This window comes from Myodes glareolus, chromosome 14 (genome assembly GCF_982192425.1).
Source record: "Myodes glareolus chromosome 14, mMyoGla1.1, whole genome shotgun sequence".
NCBI lineage: Eukaryota > Metazoa > Chordata > Mammalia > Rodentia > Cricetidae > Myodes > Myodes glareolus.
In genome coordinates, this window is record NC_142039.1 from 11,108,478 (window position 1) to 11,134,388 (window position 25,911).

The 25,911-nt window shown below is 37.0% G+C and overlaps 1 long non-coding RNA gene across 1 annotated transcript in view; it reads left to right on the forward strand.

The window, feature by feature from the left end:
* Positions 1–25,911, forward strand: part of LOC125417486 (uncharacterized) — a 47,153-nt gene that overhangs the window by 12,688 nt on the left and 8,554 nt on the right. Inside the window, exon 2 of the long non-coding RNA XR_015005025.2 lies at positions 21,974–22,151. This is a non-coding gene — a long non-coding RNA (uncharacterized LOC125417486). The remainder of the gene's footprint in view (positions 1–21,973; positions 22,152–25,911) is intronic.

A 25,911-nucleotide genomic window follows, 5' to 3' on the forward strand; every position in this document is an offset into this window, starting at 1 on the left:
GCAAGAGAGCAAGTGCAGGCTTTGCAGCTACAGTATAAGAGACCACACCTAAGTAAGCTGGTATCTTAAAAGCTATTGGCTGAAGGAGTGGAAGGAGCTCCCACAGCACCTCCCCCTTTTGTTTAAATAAGAGTGTCCTAAACCCAATACAAAACTATATACACTAGGAACAAATATCAAGTATAAGATTAGAATTACAACCAGCATAAACAATATTAAGCAAGGAATGTATGCTAAATGTTTTAACAAACATTCTATCTTAAGGAGTCTAAGTCTTGTATTGGAAATGGCTTGGCTAGATCATAAGATGGTAGTAACTATGACTAGACTATTTAATCTCAAACTCCATCAAAGGCCTGAGAAGGGAGATACTATTACTTGAGTAGGCAAGAAGTACAATCAAGCAGCTTCCAAAATGTGAAGTATATGACAGAGACAACTGGCTGCCTGAGCAATCACCCAAAGTCTCATTTGTAATGTTGAAGCAACCAACTTTGTCTAAGGCTAGAGTAATTGACAAATGAGTTTCATAGGCAGGAAAATTTTCAAAACTTTCTTACCCTGTCTTGGCAAGATTTGACAGTCTTTTTTCTTGTATCCTGCTTGCCCTGTCCGGACATCATGTACTTTGTCAGTGGTCAAAGCATGGACAGTTTCTTGCCCAAAGGCTAGTTTTGCCAAAAAGAAGACAAACTCCAAGTGGAGTATCTTTGGTGCTCAACATTCTCTCAGGAATAGATCACTGCTGCCAGAAGCAATTGTGTCTCATGCCAACAGAATCCTAAGTTATTTAAATGCCATGTTCTACAGATCTTTGAAGTGGTTGAAGGTTACCTATCTATGCAGAAAACAATCTCTATGTATATAAAGAACTTAATTAGTCTGACTAAAAGTATAACAAACATGAATGACTATTGACCTTTAATACTTAGTACCTATATAACTCCAAATTAAGACTTCATATCAGAATATTAAACAATCTTTAAACAACTGTGCAGTAAAGGAGGACAATGACATCAAAATGTAACAATGTATAAGTATCTTAATCAGAGGTAGAAATATATAACACAATATGATAAATATTTCCTAAAATTTTATCAATATGCAAAATGTCTTAAACAGAGGTAGAAACATGCATGCATAAAATATGACAAAATAACTTTGCATAGGTGTACAAATATTGTAAACAGATATAACAAATATAATTTTAACTTGTATCAATATACAAGAAACTATACTAGTGTGAATTGTCCATAAATAATAACAAAAAAGTATTCACTCTATTACTCACTATTAGTAGTAGTAGTATGAATAAGTTCACACTAAGTTACCTATTATTCCATCCAATCTTCCCCTTTTTTGAGATCTCAAGGCCTACATAATTTCTACCTCAACCCCCAACCCTATGCAAGTAATAATCAACTCCTAAGTAGTATTGCTAACCATGAGGACAAACTTTGTTGGGAGAGGGGAACGTTGATCTCTTGAATTGCTTCCTGCTGTCATGAGGTAGTGTTTTTTTCTATGGGCTCCTGTAAAAGTAAAATGATGGTTAAGTTTCAAGATTGCTGTTTTGTATAATTACAAATGGTCTCTGAGTAGTCAATAAGGTCTTTTTGTTTGTTTGTTTTGAAGTTCTTATTTGGAGTTCTGGTCAGAACATTGTAAGAAGGTGAACCATTTTTACAGCTAGTACCTCCAAACCAGCCTCATAGTAGCACTATCTGCATCATGATGTCATATCAACCAGGTGGAGTCATTGTTGTGAGGCCCCACCATCTTCCTCCCAGAAGCTTCAAAGACTACTGCAGGAAAATCTACTGTTCATTGTGGAAAACTTAAGCATTATTCACATAGATACATATTCAATGAAAGATATGATACAAACAGAATGGGCATGAAGAAAAGTAAAATATTTCCTTAAAATATATCTTCTTTCTGTCCTATACCAGATTGCTCCTGACATAAGACAGAAATTCTGAATTTTTCTTTTAACAACATGCTTGGATTTAGAGAAGGATAGCCATTGCCCAACTCCAAAGCCAGCATTTATTTTTAAGTAGAGATGTATATGTGTCCAAATAGTTAAATTTACCATATAGCTAATATAGCAGCACAAGGCAGATTTCTCTTTGCCTGTTGATCCTTTCTGGATAGCTATCTTTGTATAATTAGGCATCTAGAAGTCCAAGGTCTCTCCAGTCTTTGAGATGAATACTTTCCTGCAAAGACAAGAACAGAAGAAGTTTTCTTACCATTTATATGATTGTCACCTCTGTGGACGAGTCATCATTTCTCTTTCTCAAGAGGTTTCTTTTTGTCAAACTGAATCTTTATCAGTTTTGATGGTATCCATAGCTTTTCTTCTCCCATGGAAACAAGAGTGAAACCCCTTCCCCAATGGAGCACATCTCTTTATTTTCATTATGAGGTCAGCACACCCTTGAAATATACTGGCTGATTTAATTTAGAAGATGTTTCTATTATCCAGTGTCTCTGTGCTGCTGATGTTCATTTCTCATTAACAGTAAGAAAATTCAAGGTTAATAAAGCATTATGCAATCTATTTCTGGGGGTATTTGCAATCCATTTCTGTTTGTTTAGCATATCCTTTATAGTTTGATTTGATCTTTCTATAACTACCTGACCTGTAGGATTGTTTGGCATGCCCATAATATGCTTTATATTATAGTAAGCAAATAACTGTTTCATTTTCTTAGACACATATACTGGATCATATTCTGTCTTTATTTGTGCAGGTACACCCATGATGGCCATAATTTCTAGTAAATATGTGATTAGTGAATTAGCCTTTTCTGAACTCAAGGCAGTTGCCTATCAAAAACTTGAATAACTGTCAGTGGTGTGGTGTACATATTTTAATTTTGTAATTATGAAAACTGGAACACATCCATTAGCCAGATCTCTTTCCTTTGAGTACCCTTTGGATTATTCCCTGTGGCTAATGGTATATGCTTATAGAAAGAGCAAGTAGGACATCTCTTTATAATCTTCTTAGCTTGTTGCCATGCAATAGGAAACTCTTTCTTTAAACCTTTGCTGTTAACATGATGGTTTTTATTAAATTCTGGGGCCTTCAGCACACTTTCAATCAAAAACTGATCAATTTCTGTATTACCTTGTGCTAGAGGACCTAGCAGACCCATATGGGATCAAATGTATGTTATATACATGGACAAAGACTATTCTTGATTATATCTTGAACCTGTATGAATAATGAGGCCAATTCTGTATAATCTGATATAAATTCAGCAGTTTCAATATGCAAGACAACTCTTTCTGCATATTGTGAATCAGTAACTATTTTAGAGGTTTCTCAGTTAACCATTTTAAAGGTAAGGCTGTTAGTACCTCTGAGAATTTGCTAGTTGCTTTGTGTTCTTGTACAGCCTGAGTGGCTTATCACCTTTGCTTATAATATTTTATAATATCCTTCCCAGAATCATGAGTTTTGGGGATTGCAGGAATGTTAACCTTGGTATGCCATTGCTACAATAGGTCACAGACCCATAAATTCACTGCAATATTAGCTACATATGGCTTCAATCTTCCTTTCTGTCCTTCTGGCCTTATGCATTAAAAACCAACCTTGTGCTTTGTTTTACTGAAGACAGGGTCCCGATTCCTAGGAACTGAATTTATGCCTCTTGAAGAGGCCAATCTGGAAGGAAAGATTATGGAGTAATGATAGTCACATCCTCACTTGTGTCTAGTAATTCCTCAATTTCAGTGTCATTTGTACACAGTCTTAGCTTTGGTCTTTGATCATTTATAGAAGTCTGCCAAAATATACATTTCCTATTTCCTACTAGAATTTTGGACTCATCTTCCAGTTTTATTCCATCATCCAGAACAGTATGCTTTTTTTTCTACAGTATTCACTGGATTGTTTAATTTTCATGGTGATACATGTTATCCACAGTGACTGGGAATGACTGGGCTTTGTTTGACATGGGGGCCTATGAGAGCACCCCCGTGGAGTTTTCCAATGGTATCTGGTTGCCTTGTTTGTCTCTTATTGACCTATATTCATTAGTACAATGTTGGACGTCGCCCCATCTCCTACACATAATAGAAGGCTAAGTCCTCCTATTCTTGTCATTCCTAGAGGAGACAATATTCCTAGGAATTCCTTGTCTAGTGTCCCTTCTTAGCTGAGGTTCATTTTCTAGGACTGCTGAGATTAATTGAAGTCAATTCAAGCCTTAGTGCTTGAAGCCACATTTTTTTTTTTTACCATTTCTCTGGCAAATAGCCCATAAGAAAATATTGCTTGTTTTATTTCTTTTTTGATTGCTCATATGTATTGCTTCCCATGACTGTTCTTTGACTATCTTAGGGTACTTTGTGCCAGATGATCTTTCCAAGAAAATTACTGTATATGCAGTTGAAACTCTGTGTAGGTCATCCTGGGGTCTGGCACATACTGATTAGGCTAAATCTTGTCATTGTACTTTCTGTCCCTGCTCATCAATTTCAATAAATTCCTCAATATTTTCAAATCTTTTTACTACTGCCTTTTTAAAAGTCTGAATCTCTTGTAATGTCTCATCTTTGGACATATCATAACTTTTCAACAGATTTCAATAGCTAGATTCAACAGCACAAATTCTTTCAGATAATTTTGTTAAATTGATGCTATCCCTCTCCTTAATATTCAACCATTTTTAATGAGATAATATTGAAAACAAAGCTAAATTCCTAGAATCAAATAAAGGGATGGAAAATTGTGTAAGCCTTGCAGAGTACCTTTCATACTATAAGCAAAATAAATATTGAACCCCTGGATGCTATCAGTCATTTTTTTTGTAGTTTTTCAGATCATCCTTGTTGTCAGGCAACTAAAATAAATTGGAGTATGTGTAATAACCGTTATCAGCCAGCAGGTACTGCAGTTGCAGCCATGTGTCTGAGAGACACTAGCAGCAGGGAACAGCACGTGTTGCTTACTTAGGTACGGAAAAGTATGCTATGCTTAACAAGTTAAGAGCAGTTATTAAGGTGATCAAAAGATTCCAAGTGTTGGGGCCCAGGAAAAAGCAAAAACCCAAAGTTTTCTGTCAGTGCAAGTTGCAGACTGTGTGTACCACAGTGATCACAGGCAGCAGTATAACACACAGAGAGGCAACATGTGTGTTGCAAGCCAGGAGCACTGAATAGCAGCTTGCTGCATCTGAGGATTGGCTAGAGCCGTGGGTAGGAAAACTTTTGCCCAATTTTACCATGCAGCTGGTAGATTGATCCCAAAAAGTGTGGACTAGTCCCCCATGTTTAGGCACCAGATAATAATGGAAGTTACAAAATAATTTCACACTAGTTCAGAATTAAGTATAATAAAGAGTTGTCATATTCTTAAATTTTCTTCCTGTTGTCTGGGGATGAACGTATCTTTAGGAGATACTGAAAAGAAAAATTTGGGTAAATTTTCAAGTCCTGGGAGAGGTATCTGTATCACTTTTTTTATCTGTACATACATAATGGGAAAGTCCAGGGCTTGTTTCAAGTTCTGACTAGAGTAGTCTGCTAGGCTAAATCATCTTAGCTAGCCACCTTAAAATGGTTCTGAGCACTTTGTAGTCTAAAGCCAATATTTAGGTGGTGTTTTTCAGCTTAGTAGTATTATCATAGTTTTGAAGGAATCATTATTATTATCCTCCTTTTGGAGACATTGAAAGTCATTGTTAGACATGTGGTGTGGGAGATCCTTTAGTCTATATGTTGCTTTCATTGGTTAATGAATAAAAAAAAACTGCCTTGGCCTGATAGGGTAAAACTTAGGTAGGTGGGGAAGACTGGGTTGAATGCTGGGTGGAAGATGGTGAAGAAAAAGATGCCATGTAGCTGCAACCAGAGTCAGATATACTGAAACTGCCTGTAAACCACTGCCACATGATGATACACAGATTCATAAAAATTTGTTAAATTAAGATGTAAGAGTTGGTCAATAAGAAGTTAGAGCTAATGGGGCCAAGCAGTGTTTTAATTAATACAGTTTCTATGTGATCATTTTGGGGCTAAATGGCCGGGAACTAGCAAGCAGCCCGTCCCACAACAAAATGGCCAATTAAATCCACGTAAAACCTGAGATGCCTGGATTATGTATATTATTGTGTTATCCTTGAATTTTTTAGACTGTAAATGAGCTAAGTACAGAGAGACATTTCATTGTATGGGCTGCTAAGCTAAACCAGCATGCATATTATAAAGGTATCATGACTTCCAAATTTAGTTCTAAGGATATGTTGCTTTGGAAAAGAAGTTCTTCTTTTGTTTTCACGAAAGATGAGAACCTGTGGATTGATTCCATACCAATATGGTTTGATGGGACAACCCCCCCTGAAAGGTTGTTGTAAACACCCCACAAAGAAAATACTTTGCCCATTAAACAGCAGGAAGCAGTTTGGAGAAACTTCACCCATATCCCCAAATATTATTTATTATTATTAATTATTAATAATAATAAATTATTTAATAATTAAATAATTAATAATAATAAATAATAATATTTATTATTATTTATTATTATTATTATTTAAATTAGCATATCCCCAAATATTATTTGGGGATATGCTAATTTAAATTTAAAATGTTAAAATGGGGATATGCTAATTTAAGGTAGTGCAAGGTGATGCAAATTTAAGATAATTTTCTTATACTATGTATACGTATTTTTATCTTGGTTAAGGTATTGTAATTGTGTAGTTCAGTTAAAAATGTAATGTATAACTAAGAAATATAGGTTAATAGATGATCCTCTATAATAGTCAAGTTTGTAGTCATGTTAGTTAAACTTTCTAGATGTACAGAGATGTATTTCAGTTAGATAGGTATTCTTTAACTCTTTCATAGACCTTCAGAATATTGCATTTAAAATGTTTAAGAACTTAGAACTTCTCATGACAGTGAGACATATCTGCTCGTGGTAGCACCAAACTACTTCAACAGGAAGATGGGCATCAAAGAGGCTCCTTATGGAGTTGGTTAGGCATTTGGGCAAGAAACTGTTCTTGTCTGGTCTGCTTAACTGGACAGACAGAACCTGCAGAAAAATCACTGTTAAACTTGTTTAAAGGTGAGATGATTCTTCGAGGTTCTTACTTCATGAAAGAGTCTGTAAGATATTCTGCAGGATACAGAAGAAAATGACTGAACTGTCTTTAAAATCTCCCACTTCATAAAAAAAAAATCTGCTGGATATTATGGGTCTGTTGGCTGAAGATGGATGCCCCAGTGATACAAAAGAACATTGAGTGACTGTCCAGGCAGTGAGATGTGTCTCAATTCTAGAGTTTTGGAAGTTGCTTACAATGTACTTCCTGTTCACTTAGGTAATATATTCTTCTGGAGCCTTTGATATAGTTAAAAAATAGAAAGCTATAAATATAGCTTTCCTTAGTTATGATAAAAATAAAGTAGATATAAATACTATAACTGTAATTTCTGCTTGATAACTGTTTTGTTATATGTAATTTTACTATGTTTAAGTTAAAACTTTCTTTTTTGTTTAAACAGAAAAGGGGAATGGTGTGGGAGGTCCTTCTATCTATGTGTTGCTTTTATTGGTTAATGAAAAAAGAAACTGCCCTGGCTTGATAAGGTAGAACTTAGGTAGGCAGGGAAGAGTGGGCTGAATGCTGGGAGGAAGAGGGCAAAGAGAGAGATGCCTTGGAGCCACAGCCAGAGTCAATCATGCTGAAACTTTGCCAGCAAGCCACTGCCATGTGACGATACACAGATTCATAGAAATGGGTTAAATTACTATGTAAGAGCTAGCCAATAACAAGTTAGAGCTAATGGTCCAAGCAGTGCTTTAATTAATACAGTTTCTGTGTGAACTTTTTTTGGAAGTGGCCAGAAACCAACAAGCAACCCTTCCTCCAACTGGCATGCTCTTGGTTCATGGCAGAAAACTGATAGAGTCTCAAATCCGAAATCATGTATATGAAGGTAGATGAAATCTTTTTGTAGACTGTTAGTATTCTATATGACCATTAATATCATGACTAAAGGTTTGATATCTATATATATGTATATATGTGTATATATGTGTATGTATGACACACATATATATCTACATATACATATATGTATATATTAATCTTACAATTTTTTATAACTTAAAAGTTGTTAAAAGTCAATTTAAAATCAAAGGTTTATAAGATTAATAGCAATAAAATAGTTCTTAAATATTTGTTTTCTTTCTGTCCCATATCAGGATGCTCTTCTGACTTGGAGATTTTGGAGTTCACTTTAATAAGCATGCTTGGGTTTAGAGAAGAAGATAGTCACATTCTAACTTTAAAACCTGCTTTAATCTTTAACTCTACTGGGACTTACATGGTGATTTGCATTATATGTCTGTAGAGAATAGCAGAAACAAATATTTGGGAGAATTCATGCAATTTTATTCTATTGTAAATGTGATATACCAATAGGCCAATTTATTCTCTTTCTTGGGAATATTTTTCTGGGTGATTTTTTTTCTTCAGATGTCTCATTTGTAGAGTGGTCTTTAGATTCTAAATATGAATGCCTTTATTCTCCTGAAAAGACAGAAACAAAACCCTTCCCCAAATCTAATTTTGGGGGAGATTCTCTTTTGGCAAATTATATCTGACTAAATGGAAAACATTTCTAAGTTTTACAAGTTAGTTTAATGTCCATGCTGTTTGATGAACTATTATCTCTTATAATTAAGAGATGACACTAGTTCAAATGGAATCTTCATCAGTTATCATGGTATTCATAGCTCTTCTTCTCTTATAGAAACAAAAACAAAACCCCTTCCCCAATGTAACACATATCTTGGTGTCCACTCTGAAGTCAGTATATCTTGAAAGTATATTGACTGATTTAATTCTGTAGTTTTTTTCTTCTACTTAATGTCTCTTCATAGCTGTTGTTCCTTTCCCATTTATATTTAGAAAATTCAAAGTTAGTGAAACTTTATGAAATATATTTCTGGAGGTATTTTCTATCTTCTGTGTGTTTAACATATCTTTTAGAGTTTGATTTGATCTTTCTATAACTGCCTGTCATGTAGGATTGTGTAGAATAACTATAATATGCTTTATATTACAATAAGCAAAAAAGTGTTTCATTTTCTTAGCAGATTATTCTAGAGCATTTTTTATTTGTACAGGTATACCCATTAGGACCATAACTTCCAGCAAATGTGTCATTACTGAATCTGGCTTTTCTGAACTCAAAGAAATTTCTCATTGAAAACCTGAATAGGTATCAGTGGTGTGGTGTACATATTTTAGTTTTCACAATTGTACAAATGGAACAAATCCATTTGGCAAATTTAATTCCTTTAAGTTCCCTTTAGGTTTCTTCTTGCAGGTAATGGTATTTGGTTGTATAAAAAACAAGTAGAATATTTCCTTTTAATTTCTTGGACTTGTTGCCACATGATGGAAAAGTCTTTTTCTCAAAAACCTTTGCTATTGACATGATGCTATTTATGAAATCTGAGGCTTTCAGTGCATTCTCAATCAATAATTGATTGATTTCTGCATTACCTTGTGCTATAGACCCTGGCAGACCCATATGGGATTGGTTGTCTGTTATGTACGTGGTATGATTTCTATTCCTGATTGTATCTTGTAACTAAATAAATAATAATGTCAATTCTGTATTATCTAGTATAAATTCAGTGGTTTCAATATGCAAAACAACTCTATTGGTTCTTTGTGAATTGGTAACTATGTTGAGAGGTTCTTTAAAATTCCTTAGCACCACAAGAAAAGTATTTAATTCTGACTTTTAGACAGAATCATAAGGGCTTTGATCCACTTAACTTAAATTTTCTGATTTGTGACCTGCCTTTCTTAATATTTGCATCAGTAAAGAATGTAGTGACTCCAATTATGGAGTGTCACATACAATATGAGGAAGGATTCAGTTATTTGTCTTTATAAATTGAATTATTTTTCTTTGGGGATTATTGTTAATCTCTCCCAAAAATTTACTACAAGTTCTCTGCCAGAATTTGTTTTCTTCCCAAAATTTGTCAATTTTATTATTATTAAAAGGTCCTATAATTTCTGCTGGGTTTATTCCTGCAAATTGATGAAGTCTCAATTTTTCATTTTTATTAACTCACATACCAAAAAAAGCAGTATCTATATGATGACCACATCTGGTTTCATGCTATGCAGGAGCTTTGACTGCCTGGGGCAGAATTAAAGAAGTAGGAAAAAAGACTGAATCATTTAATAAAGTCATACTGGGCTGAAAAGAAACGTTCACAGTTTTCTTACAAAAATTGACATCTGTAGTAAAAAAGAATGGTACCAAATTCAGAAGCTAACAAGTATTAATTAAATATCCAGTTTTAAAAAATGTTAATTTTTAACATTTCTCAGTTCAAAAGGATAATCAAGCAGTTAAAGGCAAGGACAACATCTCTGGAGGAATGGATCTGAAATACAACTAATTCTGAATCTCATGACCATAATGATACTTGGATAGGGGAAGTGATTTCCAGAAGTTTAAAGAAAAATCAAAATGTTAAGACTTTAAATTGTTGCAAACAAGGTCCCCATAAAGGGATTGTAAATAGTGTGTATTCTTAGGAACAATGTTATTCCTATGTATAATCCATTCAGAATGACTCTCCCTTCTGGAATTACCACAGAATTTTATGTGAGTCAGTAGGTGACTATATGTTGTTTCCTGTGAGAAGGTAGAGACCACTGTTGTTCACACAAGGTCTATCCTCTCTTCCTTCTTACTTGATAGCAGATGATTTTTAAAATTAAAAATAGTAATCCATGCAGCAAAAGTCTGTCTTTGCTCCTCTTTGTAGCTCTGAGTGTAACTGGGGAAGGGATGTGAACAATGAGATTTTTTTTTGTAAATGTTATGTAAGATTTTTAAGGTAACTCCTGTAATTTCTTTAAAGTTGAGCAAATACTTCTAATCTCATATGCATACTTACAATAATGGAGATTCACGTTTACCTAAAGGCATGTCTAAAGATGACTAAAACAACATTCTAATATAGCTATAAATTAGATAAAGACGGACATGTACATGAACAGAACTGACAAAAATTTTTTTCATATTATATAGTCAATACTTTATAATAATAAAATGTGCTGCTTGAATTAATGTATTTTCTAAGAATGTTTTGAACATAGAACAAAATATAGGATAACACTCACCATTCAATTTATAGCAAATTTGCCTAACTGACATTTGATGTAGGAGTCAGATAATAGCTACCCTTAATAGAAAGAAGGGTAAATAACAAAGAAGCCCTGGTGATGTGTCTGGGATGTTGGGAAGGTTTCACAGCTTGATGTGATATTGTGATATGGGTTTTTACACTCATTTTTGCACCTTTGGCATTTATTAAAGGTAACAGGTATTCATTCAATAGTTGCATAAACTAAGATGAACATAAGTCAGAAAGGAGGAGTTCTGCTAGGAGAACACGGCTGTTGTGTTATTGCAGTCATTCACAATAACCTGCAGTTCTCGGAGAAGAGAAATGATTGTGCTGTGTGTTGCACATCATCTTTAAAGTAAGCAAGTGTTTGCAGGAACAGGTATTTTCTAGATTTTAAATAATTAAATTAGTAAATTCTTAATTTCTAGAAATTTTTTTCAGTATATTGTTTTCCAAACAGTAATTAGCTAGGTATTGGTAGTATAATTATGTACATTTGATTTTATGTGGTATTTACCAAGATGGGAGAAATGATCGTCCCTGTATTTCACAAATGTAGCAATAAAGTTAACTCTGAAAGTTTTAGGACATGTCACAAGAGAAAAATAGGAGAGCTTAAAAGTGTCCCTAAAAGAACAAGTCTTCGGAATGCACAGTAATAGATCTTAAGGAAGTAATTGGAATGCTTGGCTACTGTAACCACACAGCAAATGAGAGTTAAAACATTTCCTGTATCTTAACTTATTCAGAAAAGCAAGCAGCAAAGATAAACACTTCCCTAAAAATCAGTAGGCCATACATTTTCATAATATTTTAAATTTCAAATTTCTAAGATGAGAAAGCCAACATTATTTTCCCCAACAATTAAATATCAAGTTTTCTGTTTGTCGGAAAGGATGGGGTTGCGTTTTCTTTGGTAAGGTCGAACATGAAGGAATATACTAAACCTTGAGTTACACTTTGAACTATATTCTGATTTTAGTACAATATGAATATTTACGTATCTCACAAAGGCTAGAAGACATAGTTTTACTTAACAATGGAGATCCCTAATGTTACTATAGACTGCTTTTGTAGCTCCCATGAAGAAGGATGGATGATTTAGTAATTAGTTCAACACAACCTATTAAACTTATTGAGGAATAATCAGCAGAATGTTCCATTTGTTATTATTACTTTTGAATACACATTGTGAGAGACTCCAAGCCACCCTAATTTATACAACTTCTAAAGGCGGACTGGGTTTGAATCTTGCCTCCATAGTGCTTGTAAGCTGTGATTTAAGGAAAAATTGTTCAACTCTAATTGCTTCAAAGTCATTAAATCATTAATAGTAACATAGGAATAAGAATGTGCCTCAAAATCGTGAAGAATATTGAATTAATACATGTAACAAGGGTTTCATATTGATCATTCAGTAAGTTTGAACGCATCGTAGCGACAATCCTGAGTGTATTGCTACTTCTATACAACTAAGAGAAAAGCTCAAAGATGTGAAAACTTGGCCCTAAGAAAGATGGACAGGTCATAAATAAATTCATGAAGTCCAAACTTGTTTGGGGGATGCTAATTCTTGTTGGAAACGAGGATTGTCATCTGGACAGACTTTCACCACTGACCCTTCCAGGATGGCAAAGTGTCCCATTAGCACTGGGGCAATCTCAGCCATACTTGGTGAGATGGAAAAAGTGGGCATTCCACCAGGCGTTTGAAGGGAGATGAATATCCTGTGAGGTTTTGGGTCCAGATATTTTAAGGTTCTGTGGATGGGGTTTTGAGCCCTGTTCATGTGAGGTTCCCAGGATGAGGGAGACATAGCAGATAACACAGGTGAAGCTAAGTGTAGTAAACCCCCATCATGCAATTTAAAGCAACTAACCCTCACAAGGATAAAGAGTATTAACAACAGTTGCCAGACTAAGGTAATCCTCCAAGGTCACAGCAGGAGCCTCAGGCTCTCCATTGGAAGCTTTGGAATTTGAGTTCCAATCTCATTATCTACTCAGCTCTTGCTTCCATGGTTCAGCTTCTACCGAAGACTTGGAGTTAAGGATTTATGGAAGTAAAAGTTCTTTTTAAGGGAGAAAGTCTAAGCACCTAAATTTAATGAACTTTGATTTTCACTGAAGCTTGTGGCAAACTGTGGAAACTTGGGCTATTTACTTTTGAAAGACCCCCGAGGGATGTCTTCCTTTTGAGAGAGACCCCGGACCCACGAATCAGACGAAACCACACTTACGGATGCAAACAGCAAGAGGTTTATTCGAATACACAGGTACCTGGGGTGACAAGGTCTCTCGGAAGACTTGCACGCCCCCAGGTTGGAGTGAGGGGTTCTTATAGGAAAGCAAAAGCGTGGGTACAGAAGCGAAAAGCGTGGTTACGGGGATTCATTCCATTGGTCAATTCAAATAAGGCTAAGAATGCGCGCTGAGTGGCAAATTCTTGACCTTTCACCTAAAAACCAAGGAGGGGGTTGTCCAGGGGCTTCCTGTTTTTCTTATCTCTTCCTGCTTTCCTAGCTGGAGACCCGATGGCTGATGGCCGGCTGTAATTACCCTGACTCACATCCTGTCACAGGACAAAAGGCCTCCCCCCTTGACTCTAATGCCTTACATTCCAACATCCAGGGTGGTATTCTTTTCTTTTTTCCTTTTCACTTTAAACACTTAGGGCACAATATTCTCCTTTATTATATACTTCTACTATACTTAGGATCAGGTAAAGGGTGAAAGACAAAAGTGAGGTAGAGAGCCTGGTCATAGACCAGCATCATTCTGTGAACTCCCTTTTTGGTTTTAAATGTCAGGTGTCCTACGCATATTTAAAATACAATATTTTGTTCTTTAAAAATGCATGTTCATATAAATGTGCTTATTGTACAGCTGTGAGCTCTTCTTTGGCAGGATCCCCTGCCTCTTGTGCTCTGCATATAGGCCCATGCTTCCAAGTTCTTTGGTATGTGACTGATTTGGGGTTACAGCTGTGTGTATTGCCATTAGCAAAGATTGCCGTAAGAAAAACTCATAGATTCAGGGGCTTTAACAGCTACTATTTCCTCCTAACAGCTTATAGGTGGCAGCTCCTTTTCTGTTTTGTATTCCTGGTATGGAGAAAGGGAGGGGCTGGGTGGGGAAAAAAGCAGAAAGGGTGAGGGGTTGGGAAGAAGAGGGAGAGTGGGAGAGAGGGAGATAGATAGATAGATAGATAGATAGATAGATAGATAGATAGATAGATAGATAGATAGATAGAGAATCTGAACAGTAGCTCTTTCTGTCATGTTCTTTAGGTCACTACCATTCCTATCATTCAATCTTGCACTCATAACTTCATCAAGATCATTTATATCTAATGAGCCCTAGGACCAAAGGTGCATACATTTTTGTATGCACTTTGATTATCTAAGTATATACAGATTTTTTTGTAGTTTCTTAGAAGGGTAGAAAGGAATGTATATGCTAAAATGTATCTTTTTCCTTAAACTATAAATGAATTCAGTTCTCTCAGTTTCTCCCACTTTTCTCTCAACATGTTTTGTTGCTGGGGCTGATGGTATGGTATCAAGCACATGGCCAGACGGTTGCCAAATACCATTAGCAAAGCCAACTCTTAGAGGAAGCTTGCACACACTGGTGCTGATACCTCGCCATCAAAATCTGCAAGTCAGTGTTTTCTGAAATATATAGTGGGATGGATGTTTTTTAATAGAAACTACAAGAAAGAATCCATTACATATCATCTAGAGGCACTGTGGGGGACAGTTTTATGTCAACTTGACACAGCTCTAGTCATCTGAGAGGAGGGAACCTCAATTAAGAAAACACCTTCATAAGATCAGGCTGTAAGCCTGTAGGGTATATTCTTAATTAGTGATTGATGGAGGAGGACCCAACCCATTGAGGGTGGTGTTAACCCTGGGTTAGTGGTTCTGGCTTCAATACCATAGCAGGCTGAGTAAGCCATATTGAGCAAGTCAGTAAGTAGCGCCCCTCTGCGGCTTCTGCATCAGCTCTTGCTTCAACGTTCCTGACCTGTTTGAGTTCCTGTCCTAACCTTTGATGACGAACAGTAATATGGAAGTGTAAGCCAAATAAACCCTTTCCTCTCCAACTTGTATTTTTGTCATGGTAGTTTGTTGTAGTAATAGAAACCCTGATTAAGAAAGGCACCAAAGTCATGGGAATGAAAACTCTTTCCCCTAGATACACAGCAATGTAGCAAAACACAGAGACCCAAGGTGTTATGATTTAAAAAACAGTAGGTGTCCCAAGTGGGACAGTGGCGGGTGGGAGATCTCGGCAGACCACTGCTGCTGTGGAGAGTAATCAGAGGCTGCAGCGAAGCCATGGCAGCCTCAGAGGGTGAGAGATGGATAGATGCACCAGGCATAGAGAGTTTGGAGATAGTTTATTTAGTGGGTTATGGAAGGGAAGGGGAAGAGGGATGGGGGGGGAGAGGGATGGAAAGGAAGGGGGGGAGAGAGAGAGAGAGAGAGAGAGAGAGAGAGAGAGAGAGAGAGGAAAGAGGTGGGAAAGAGAGAGAGAGAGCAGCCCCCTCTTTAGAAGAGGTACAGAGAAATAGTGCTTACAGGCTGGAAGAATACTTGCCCCAGTGGAAGCGGGGGAGTGGGCAAGACTTGTTTCTTAAAGAGACAGGATACCCAAGTGACAGGACAGACCATTACACAAGGGATGGATTCATTACTGCTCTGAAAACTGGGGTACTGAAGGCCTCTATGCGGGCCACATTTTCCAATTTTATACAACGTGCTTGAGTCAATGTGCCTCTGAGGCTATTGCTACACAAATTCTTGAAATCACCCCAATCACATGCAGAAGCGCTTCAGTGAATAATTTCAAAATAGCGGGGAGATGCACTGTGTCAAGTGCTGTTGTGGTTATGGCGTTTGAGGAGAAGGAGATCTCTAAGTGCTTTGTGACAAGAAATTTGATTACTCTTGGCTTCGAACACAAGAGAAGCTCAATCAATAACACAAATCAATAAATAAATCTTCCTGATGGTGTTTCAATTTGTATGCAATCTATCCTAAAGAAATACAGAAATATTTTACTTTGATTTATGAATTTGACTCTGTCCTGATATAAAAGTATTTCTTTCATTTAATATATGTATAATATCATTTTAGCTAAATTTTATTGATTATTCCTAATTTGTAAAAGTGATCAAATTTATTACACAACTATTTCAAAATATTTATTTATCCCTAAAAAGAGAACTAGCAGATTGGAGGCCTTAAGTGTCTATAGGTGCCATTTCCTCATTTTCAGAATAACAGGTAAGGATAAAATTCACACATTTCTGTGAGAAAATTTTAGGGTGCTATGAATTTCCTGAAGCATGTTTCCAATTTTGTGCACATCCTTTTGATGTTCATTGTACAAACAGCAGCCGTGACAGTCACACAGAAACCTGGAATCATAGCTTCTCAGAGAAGAGGCTTAGAGAGAGGAAGACTGGGGCACAAACCCACTTAATCTCTGTGTCCTGCTTCTCGAGAATTCTGCTTCTCTAATTTATCTCTATCAATTTCAAAAGTGTCTTCCAGTCTCCTACAAATGATGCTGAGTTCCAACCTTTATAACCCAATTATTTAATGTAAACATTGAACATTTATTTTAATTTTAACCCTAATTAAAGAATAAACAATATTTTTATTAATTCTTTTGTACAATGTATTTTAATCATACAACCCAGATCTACATATTTAGTTGGTGTCCTTCTTCTTCTCCTCCTCCTTCTTTTTTAGAAAAATGTCTAATTCTTACTTTTCTTTGTCTCTTCTAAGATGTTCCCTGATCCTTAGACATAGAAGTTGTATTGTATATGTATTCATTGTGGATCAGCAACACATGATCAGTTGATCTCTTCATTTTGACCAATTGTGACTTTCTGTAATGATCTCTCTTTCTGATACAAAAAGAAGTATCTCTGATAAAGGGTGAGAGGTACAATTCTCTGTGTCTATTAGGATAAGAATTTCAAATGCTCTTAGAAATTTTTAACACAAATCTTTATCATATCAGTGGTGATGGTTCTTTGAGAGAGTGTAAGATGTGGGTAAGGCAGGGTGAACAGATGTTTGGGAGGAATAGAGACTTGCTGGCTGTTCAGACTTCATGAATGGAGAAAGAGGCTGCTTGTTCATCCCAGCCACCCAGAACCAAAATAACCATACAGAAACTATATTAATTTAATTAATTAATTAATTAAACTGCTTGTCCCATTAGCTCTAGCTTTTTATTTATTTATTTCTAACTCTTACATGTGAATTTAACCCATTTCTATTAATTTGTTTCTCACCACAAAGTCATGGCTGGTATCTCCAGAGGCTCCATTGCGTCCCTCTCACTCTGTCCCTCTTTCTCCCAGCATTCAGTCCAGTCCTCCCTGCCTACATCAGTTCTGTCCTTTCAATAGGCCAAGGCAGTTTCTTTTAATGGTAATTACAGCACACAGTGGGAACTCCCACATCACATGAACAGAGATAACAATTTCTCATTCTAGTATTTGAAAAACATAGTTTTTACTTCGTAACAAATATCTAAATAAGTATTTAAAAAGCACAATGAACGAATCAAGTTCTTTATAGGAACAGCCATATCAAAACAGGAAAGCATGGTAGTTATTACTCTTTTTGAGGGCTGTTAATGTGGAACTATGAAAGCTCGGTGGTGGCAAACATTGCTGCTACTGGAAATCAAAAAACATTATTTTCAATCATTACTTTTTCAGATTTAATATTTATCTTATTTGGCATTTAAAATTGTCTGCTTCTCTTGTGTTTTTTTTTTAATTACTTACTTTCATGTTTGGGCCATCCACAATCTTTTAAAACTATTTTATAAAATATTTATTTTATTTTATGTGTTTGAAGGATTACCTACATTGATGCATGTGTATCACATTCATGCCTGGTGCCTGAAGAGTCAGAAGAAGCTCTTAGGTTCCCTGGAGCTGGAGTTACTACAAATATTTGTGGGCACCATGTAGGTCCTGAGAGTCTAAACCCCAGACCTCTGCAAGAGCAACAAGTGCTCTTAACTGCTGAGCCATCTGTCCACTCCACTCCCCACCAGCCCTCTTTTCTAAACCCAAATACCTAGGAAACTCCATACTTGCAGGAAGGTCATTTGCATGATCCTCACAGTCTGGTCTGAGTATGTGTGATGCACCACACCAACCAAGGTGTGATTTTTGCCTCTGACGTTTCACAAAGAAAATCAAACACTCTCAAGTGTTGGGTACTGAAGACAGATGCATCATTTGATGAATTCCAAAAGCAAAGAAGAAAAGGGTCTCTCCCATCTTTTCTTGTCCTAACATTGGCTTGGTAATAAAACATTTTAAGAACATTTTCTGTTCTTGGATTCAAAGGAAAATACCAGATAAAAGCCCTGGGTTATTGCAGCTGCCATAATGCATGGCACCTCTAGAGAGTCCTCCATGTGAAACCTCAAAGTCATCACATTTATAGCACTGCAGTTCATTCTTTATGTTATGAACAAGAAAACAAAACTGAAGGCAACAGGGATTTACCTATAATTAAAGGCTCAGAGGCAAATAGAGTCTCAGAGTGGCCCATCATGCAAACTTTTTGCTGACTTGACTACAGGGTAGAGAGAATGTCATTCAAATATGAAAATGTGTATGTTTATAAAAGGTTAATCAACTATTTTATTACTTATGGTACACAGTTGTTTTCTTTTGAATCTAGATTGCCACAGATTTGCATTAGGAATGCTTCGTCACCAGGTATGGATGCTATTTGGGAGACAATAGAACTTTCAAATCATGGGGCCTCACTGGTAGTAGTTCAATGAAGGAAGGCCTTCAAGGGCCATACTGGGCTCCTACTTCCTGTCACAGTCTCTCTGCTTCCTATTCACCAGACAACAGCCTCAAAGATACTTCTTCTAGCATGAACTGAACTATTTTTGCCAAGTCTTCACCACCATGGTCAACTAACACCTCCTGGATACATGAGCCAAGACAAATCTTTTTTTCCTTAGGTTGTTTCTGCTGGGGAGTCTGTCCACAGCAAAGTAAAAGCGACTGCTACAAAACTGAGTATTTCTGCTCTTCCCAAACCCACGCAGTGAGATTCAATAAACCTCAATGTGATGGTGCTAGGAGGTGGAGTTTGGGAGCTGTTTCTTCACAAGGGTAGAACCTCTGAGGCTAGAGAACAAACATCTTCAGTGCCCCACTGTGTACGGACGGAGCAAGAGGACGGTCACCAGTGAAGCGGATCTGCCCGTGTCTGCATTGTGGACTTACCAGTCTCCTGGACTGAGGGAAATACATTTCTGTTTGTATAAGCTACTTAGCCTACTGGGACTAGGATCCTGTCCTGTTAAAATATAGACCATTCCAGAGTCTGTGCTTAAGTCGAATCCTGTGGCTAGAATGCCTTCCCACCAGACATTTTCCTGTGGATACCACAGAAATTGTGGTTGGAGATTCAGTTTTCCAGAAGTCTAAGAAAACATGAGAGCATAGGAGAAAATGCACTTTTCCCAGTTGGTTATGTCCCCAAAGTCTTGGGGGTCAGCGTGTGGTACTATTTGGTTCACTTAGATAGTGAACTCTCACGAGAGGAAGTAGGGTTATTGTGGGTTCGCTCCAGAAGTGGCTCTAGCTACCCTGTCCCCTTCCTGTCCTTCACTTTTACGTCCCCACCACATGAGGAATGAACTTCCTCTGCCAGCCAGGTCTGCCGTCAAATGCTGTCTCACCACAGGCCAGCCAACCATGGATTGGAGCGAACACAACAGTGAGCCCAAACAACCCTGTCTTTCCTTTAGGCTAGCTATCTAAGGTATTTTGTCAGAGTGACCGAAACCTGAATGCTACAACATTGCATTAACTGGATGAAAAATCCATGAAATCAAATTGATAAATATTTAATCCCATATCCATAAAATGTCGCAGTCTAGCATCTTGTCAAATGTAGCTTAGTTAATAGCATTTTTCATGAACTATAAAGTAAACTTCAATATCAGGGCCAGGCACATTGTAAATGTGTTTGATGTGATATTAAACACTTCCAAATGGTGATAAGTGACCTTAAAACTCCCACTTCTTCCCATCCCACCTAGAGACAGCTATTCATGTGTCAAATGCCACTTCCCAGTGAGGCTGCCTGCTGCCCTACGTTTCTGCCTCCTCCAGGCTAAGCAGCTAGTGTCTGTTTCTCTCTGTTCTGTTCATAATTTATTCACAGTAATGAATTAGAGTTTTATGTTTTGCTTATCCTTCAGTATTTTTCATTTTTTTACAGACACGAGGCCAGGCCTGGTAAGACAGTGGGTGACCTGTGGAAGTTTGATGAATGAAACTTCTTTTCAGTTTAGGACCTAGAATTCGTCGAGTATAGTGCTAAATTTTGGAATCTATCTATGCTTAGACTGAGATGCATTTAATCTTGGAAAGCGTACTGTTTTTTCTGGATCCTTTTGCATATGTAATTTTCTTCCAACTGTGTAAGCCCTAGTGTAGCAGAAACATGTTCAATCAGTTAGCTTTTCATGAAGGAATGACCAAGCTGAAATTTCCCAAAGTTTCTTGCCCACTTCTCTACTTCATTCCTCTTATCTACTTCTCTTGAACCCAGTAAAATGTTTTCTCTGCGTTTTATTTTTAAAATCATAGATAAAGCAGTATATATATAAAACCATTTCAAGGACCGAGAAAAATGACTCAGTTAGTAAAGTGTCTGCCAGGGAAGCATGCAATCTGAGTTTTGATGGCCAATCCTAGTTCTGATGGTCAGAAGTAAAATACACCAGGAGAGGGAGATTGTTAGACATGCTTACTATCCTCTGAGACAAACAGTTGCCACTTCAGGGAGTTCAGTTGTGCCTGCTTGCAAACGATCACCCCAGTTGGGCTTGTCAGCCTACATTCCCTCATAAAGGGGAAAGAATTGTCAATGAACCCTCACCCGAGGATACAGCTGCTGTGCACCACCTGTTATTTGTAAGGTACCCAGTGCACAAGACCTTGGGGAGGGGCTAGAGTATAGAGGCTGGGGAAAACTAGGGGAAGGGACTTTCCACAAGGTTGTGGAAAACCATCAACCCTGCTGGGTAAAGACCTTCCTGTGCAGCCCTCTGAGGGGAAGCACCTACACTCTTGTAAATAACACCTTATTTATGCTCTGTCAAAGTCCAACAAACTGAATCTGGTTCACCCGTGTGGACTTCTGTGGAATCGTGCCTCAGGTTTTCAGTGGGAATTTAGGAGGAATTGTAGAAGTCACTTATGTCTCCCCCTAGGAAGGAATTTTAACAACATATACACTATATTCTCCTGTACCCAGCACTGAGTCTGCAGCAACTCTGGGTGCCAGGTGTGGCTGGAGTCACCTTCATCCATTCACTGATTTATCTTGTGGTTCCAGGAGCCAATTTTTTGAAGGGTTATTTGTATTTTAAAAAATGAATTAAAAGAGAGATGAGCGTCATACTCATTGTTTTCTTTTCTGTGGAAACAATTTGACCAACAGCCTCTAGTTTCCAAAAATTTCCTTAAAACATAATGATTCAAAATGTTCTGTCTCTTGAACCTTTTTATACACTTTTTCAATAATTCCATGATATTTGTTTTCTGGTTTTGTGGAAGGGAAAAAGGCTGAAGAGGCTTAGCCTAGCACTTAATATTTTTACACTTAGCCATCTTGATTAATTATAGCTGTGTGCTGCAGAAGTTCAGCATAAACTGGGTCATTTAATGTATAATTACACCTTTTAGATGAATCTCAAATCTATTGCTGCAATTTTCCATGGGTTGCTGCTGCTGTTCTGTGCCTGAACAGACTCCAGTTCCAACCATCCTGTAGCAGGAGGAATTGCTTCATGGACTAGGTGAGAGAAGTGGAACCAGCCCGAAGAGAAAGCAACTTTACAGCATCAGAAAAGGGAGAAAACTGGTAAGTGACACCATGAACAGTCATAAAAAACAAATTCCATTTCACAGATGGTGAAACTGACAGTCCATATGATGGATGATAGGTAACAGTCGACACGGGAATAAGTTTTTAAGAAATGCTCCAAGGTCTTGGTAACAAAATGTTGCTTATGTGCTGCAGCCAACCTTGTGAAGCGTGCATATTTATCTCTTAGCCCTGTGGAAAAATGGAATACTGCAGGAATAAAACGGTAAGCAAGAGAAAAATCCAAGGCATAACTTTGGCTTTGCCTTGAACTTTACAATGTTAGCATAAAATTTATAAGGTGTGCTAGATTTTTTGTAAGGGTAATTTTTTAGAGACAATAGTAACATTTTATAATTTGGTTGCCTTCATGTGTGTCAGCATTAGACTTTCAATATAGACTTGCACAAAAGATAAAACATTATCACCAAAATGTTCAAATTCTTTAATTGAGTAACATATTTAATACCTAATTTGCTTGGTAGATTTGGTGCTGTGTCTCCTTCTTAGAAATCTTTTTCCAATTTGAAAGGTGATAGAAGCCCTTAGAAGTGCATCAGAGATGTCCTGCAGATAAAATAATTCATAGAGCTGTTTTCTTGTTCTGGAAAGTTCAGTGATACTAACATAAGTGTCAAGGTTTTAAACTGAGACTTGTTTTACAGTTTCATTTTCTTTAATGTGTTCTAGACATTAAAATCTAGATTACTACAGACAATAAATTGTCAAGAGATCTTAAAATCTTTTAACACACACACACACTTAATTTCTATCTAAATACAAATAATGACCAGTCAGTATGAAACCCATGACACTGGTCCTGTTGACTCCAGTGCTCCCCTTTCCCAAACCATTTATTCCTTTACAAACCGAGTTCCTTTTTGTAAAATAAGTATAATAAAAACTATGTGGTCATGTAACATTCTTGCTAAAATAACTCTTCTGGGTTTGTGGGAAATGCAGGCTACCTTCCATGTTTGTTATTAAGATACATTGTCCTTCACTAAATTGCTTTGAGCATTACTTCTGATCTTATTTCTGTGTGTCTGTGTGTTCTCATTCTCTAGGGTATAGAGCTAGAAGTAGAATCCCCAAGTTATCTAATAAGTTCATATTTAGTATCTTGAGTAACTGACAGCATTTTCCAAAGCAGTTATAGTGTTTTATGTTATCCTCAGTAATGTGTGAGAGGATTTTTAATTCTTGATATTCTAAATAACATTTAGTATTTTGGGGACTTTTCTTATTCTAATCAATATAATTTATAAGAAGTAGTAGCTTTTGTTTGCATTTTCTGCTGAATAATTATGTCAAGAGTGTCTTCTTGTGTTTATTCACCATTTGAATGTCTTCTGCAGAGACGTTATTATAGAGATGCTCAACCTCCTTTTAAAATGACTTTTTTAAAAAACTTTTTGAGTTATTTGTTAGATCCCTGAACTAATACAACAGTTTTCAATTTCTGAGCATAGGGTGAAGTTTGGTCGTGACTCAGTGACTCTTCCTCAACCTCCATCTAGTATTCATGAGGAAGTCTGTAGGTTGAGAGCAAAGGGGATTTGTTGCATGCTTTGTTTTGAGACAGGGTTGTCTTTGGCTTAGAACTTGCTATGGAGCCCAAGCAGGCTTCAAGCCCACAGAGATCCTCTTACCTCTACCTAATGAGTGTTGGATTAAAAGTGTACATCATCCTGCCTTGTGGAATTTCTGTGGTGGTTATTTTGGTTATTTTCTATCACTGAGGGGGAATTATTGGTGCCTTTCCATTATCCTGGACTCATCTATACTGTAACACACAAATCTTCACGTCAGGGTGGCAAGAAGATTCTCCAGCCATGTGTCTATCTGAAAAATCCTTATCTTCTAGGGAAGGTGAAGCATACAACTCAACTGCCTTAGAAAAGTGAGCCTCCTGCGTCTCAAGATAAAAGCAAAACCTGTTTCTGAGGAAGAAAGACTGTTATGCTCAATGGGTGGCATAAATCACAGCGATTTCTTCTTTCATGTTATACATGCTGGAAGTCCAAGACTAAAGTCTGTTGAAGTTTGCTTTCTTTTGAGTTCTGCCTCCCTGGCTGAGATTGTTGCCACGTGGTATCCCTTCTGTGGGACAGATTGAATTGGAGCCCCTTCTAAATAACCTCATATTAATTTAATCACCTCTGTAAAGGCCCTGAATTTAGACACAGTGGAATTCTGAAGTGTTAGGATTTAAATCTTTGATATTTGTGGGCTGATGGGAGAGCTCAGTAGTTAAGAGTATGTATTTTGCTGTTGTGGAAGACCAAGTTCTGTTCCCAGCACCCACGGTTAGTAGCTCACAATTGCATGTAATTCCAGCTCCAGGAGGATTCCAGACTTCATGGCCACATACCCACATGTAGAAACACACACAGACACACACACACACACACACAGACACACACACACACATATAAATATAAATATACAAGTAAAAATAATAAAAATCTTATAGCTTTGCATTGAGGTTTTAAAAGTTTAGATTAAGTTTACAACAGGATAGAAGTTAATACCTCTGATCCTCGGAAAAAATCACAAAGCTCTCATCAAGGATCTCAAATGAAGCTTCAGAAATGATCAGGAAATGCTAGAATGGGGTTAGGAAACCATCCTCTTTAAGCACAAATCATTAATCACAGCCCTGAGAGTCAGAACAAGACATAAAACTCCCTACCACTGTTCATGAGAAAGAGCAGGGGGACCCTCCTCTCTCTATGTACTAGACTGACATAAAACTTTGTTGATTTGTTTAAATTATTGTTAGATATGTAAGTTTTTCAAGTCTATAAGCACTTCTGATTTATTCTCCAATGAATAAAGAATTGGGAATGGCATAACTTGACTCCTTAATTAGCTGTAGGGCTCTCTTGTGTTTTCTTTGCTACATGAACCAAAACCAATGTCAAGAGCCTGCTGGATCACCTTCACTCCTGCATGTACTGTCTTCAACATTCTAAATATCATAGCAATTGTCCTGCCTCTGTAGACATAGTCCCAGCTAGGACTGTTTCTTTTTTTTGGGGGAGTGGATGGGATCGGGGGGTAAGATTAAGTTTATTCTGAATCCAAATATTAGTGACTGTGACCTAGAAACATGGATTCAAGTCACCCTAGTTTCTGTGTCCCTGTGTGGTGACAGTTTGATAAAGCCTTCGTAATAACAGAATAACAATAAGAAAAATTTACAAATCACTATACTTTCTGCAACATTGGTGGGTAACCTAGATAGATGATGTGATAGTTGTCAACATGAATCTATCTGGAATTAATTAAAACCCAAATGATTTGGTATCCCTATAAGGAATTTTTCTTAAAATTTTTATTGATTTTTTTCTAAATCATCTGAAGTCAGAAGATCCACTTCTAACTCGGATCTTTGACTGTGAAGGTACACCTTTAATCCAGATCTTTTGACTAAGATGACTTTGCTCTGATTTGGGCCTCACCTTCCGCTCTCAGTCTCTAGAAAGGACATGGAAGAGGAAGCTTGCTGTCGTTGCCTGCCTGTTCTTACCCTCACTAGCCAAGTCCATTCCTTCACTGGTATTAGAGTCTATTTCTTTAGGATTCTGGTGTAAACTGAAGACCAGCAGAGACATTCAACCTTGTTGACTGAACACTGGGTTCTTGAACCTTTCACTGGTAGGAAGGCATTGTTGGACTAGCTGAACCACAGCTTATTGATCATTCTAATCTACATATTCTTTCTATGAGTTCTGTTTCTCTAGCGAACCCT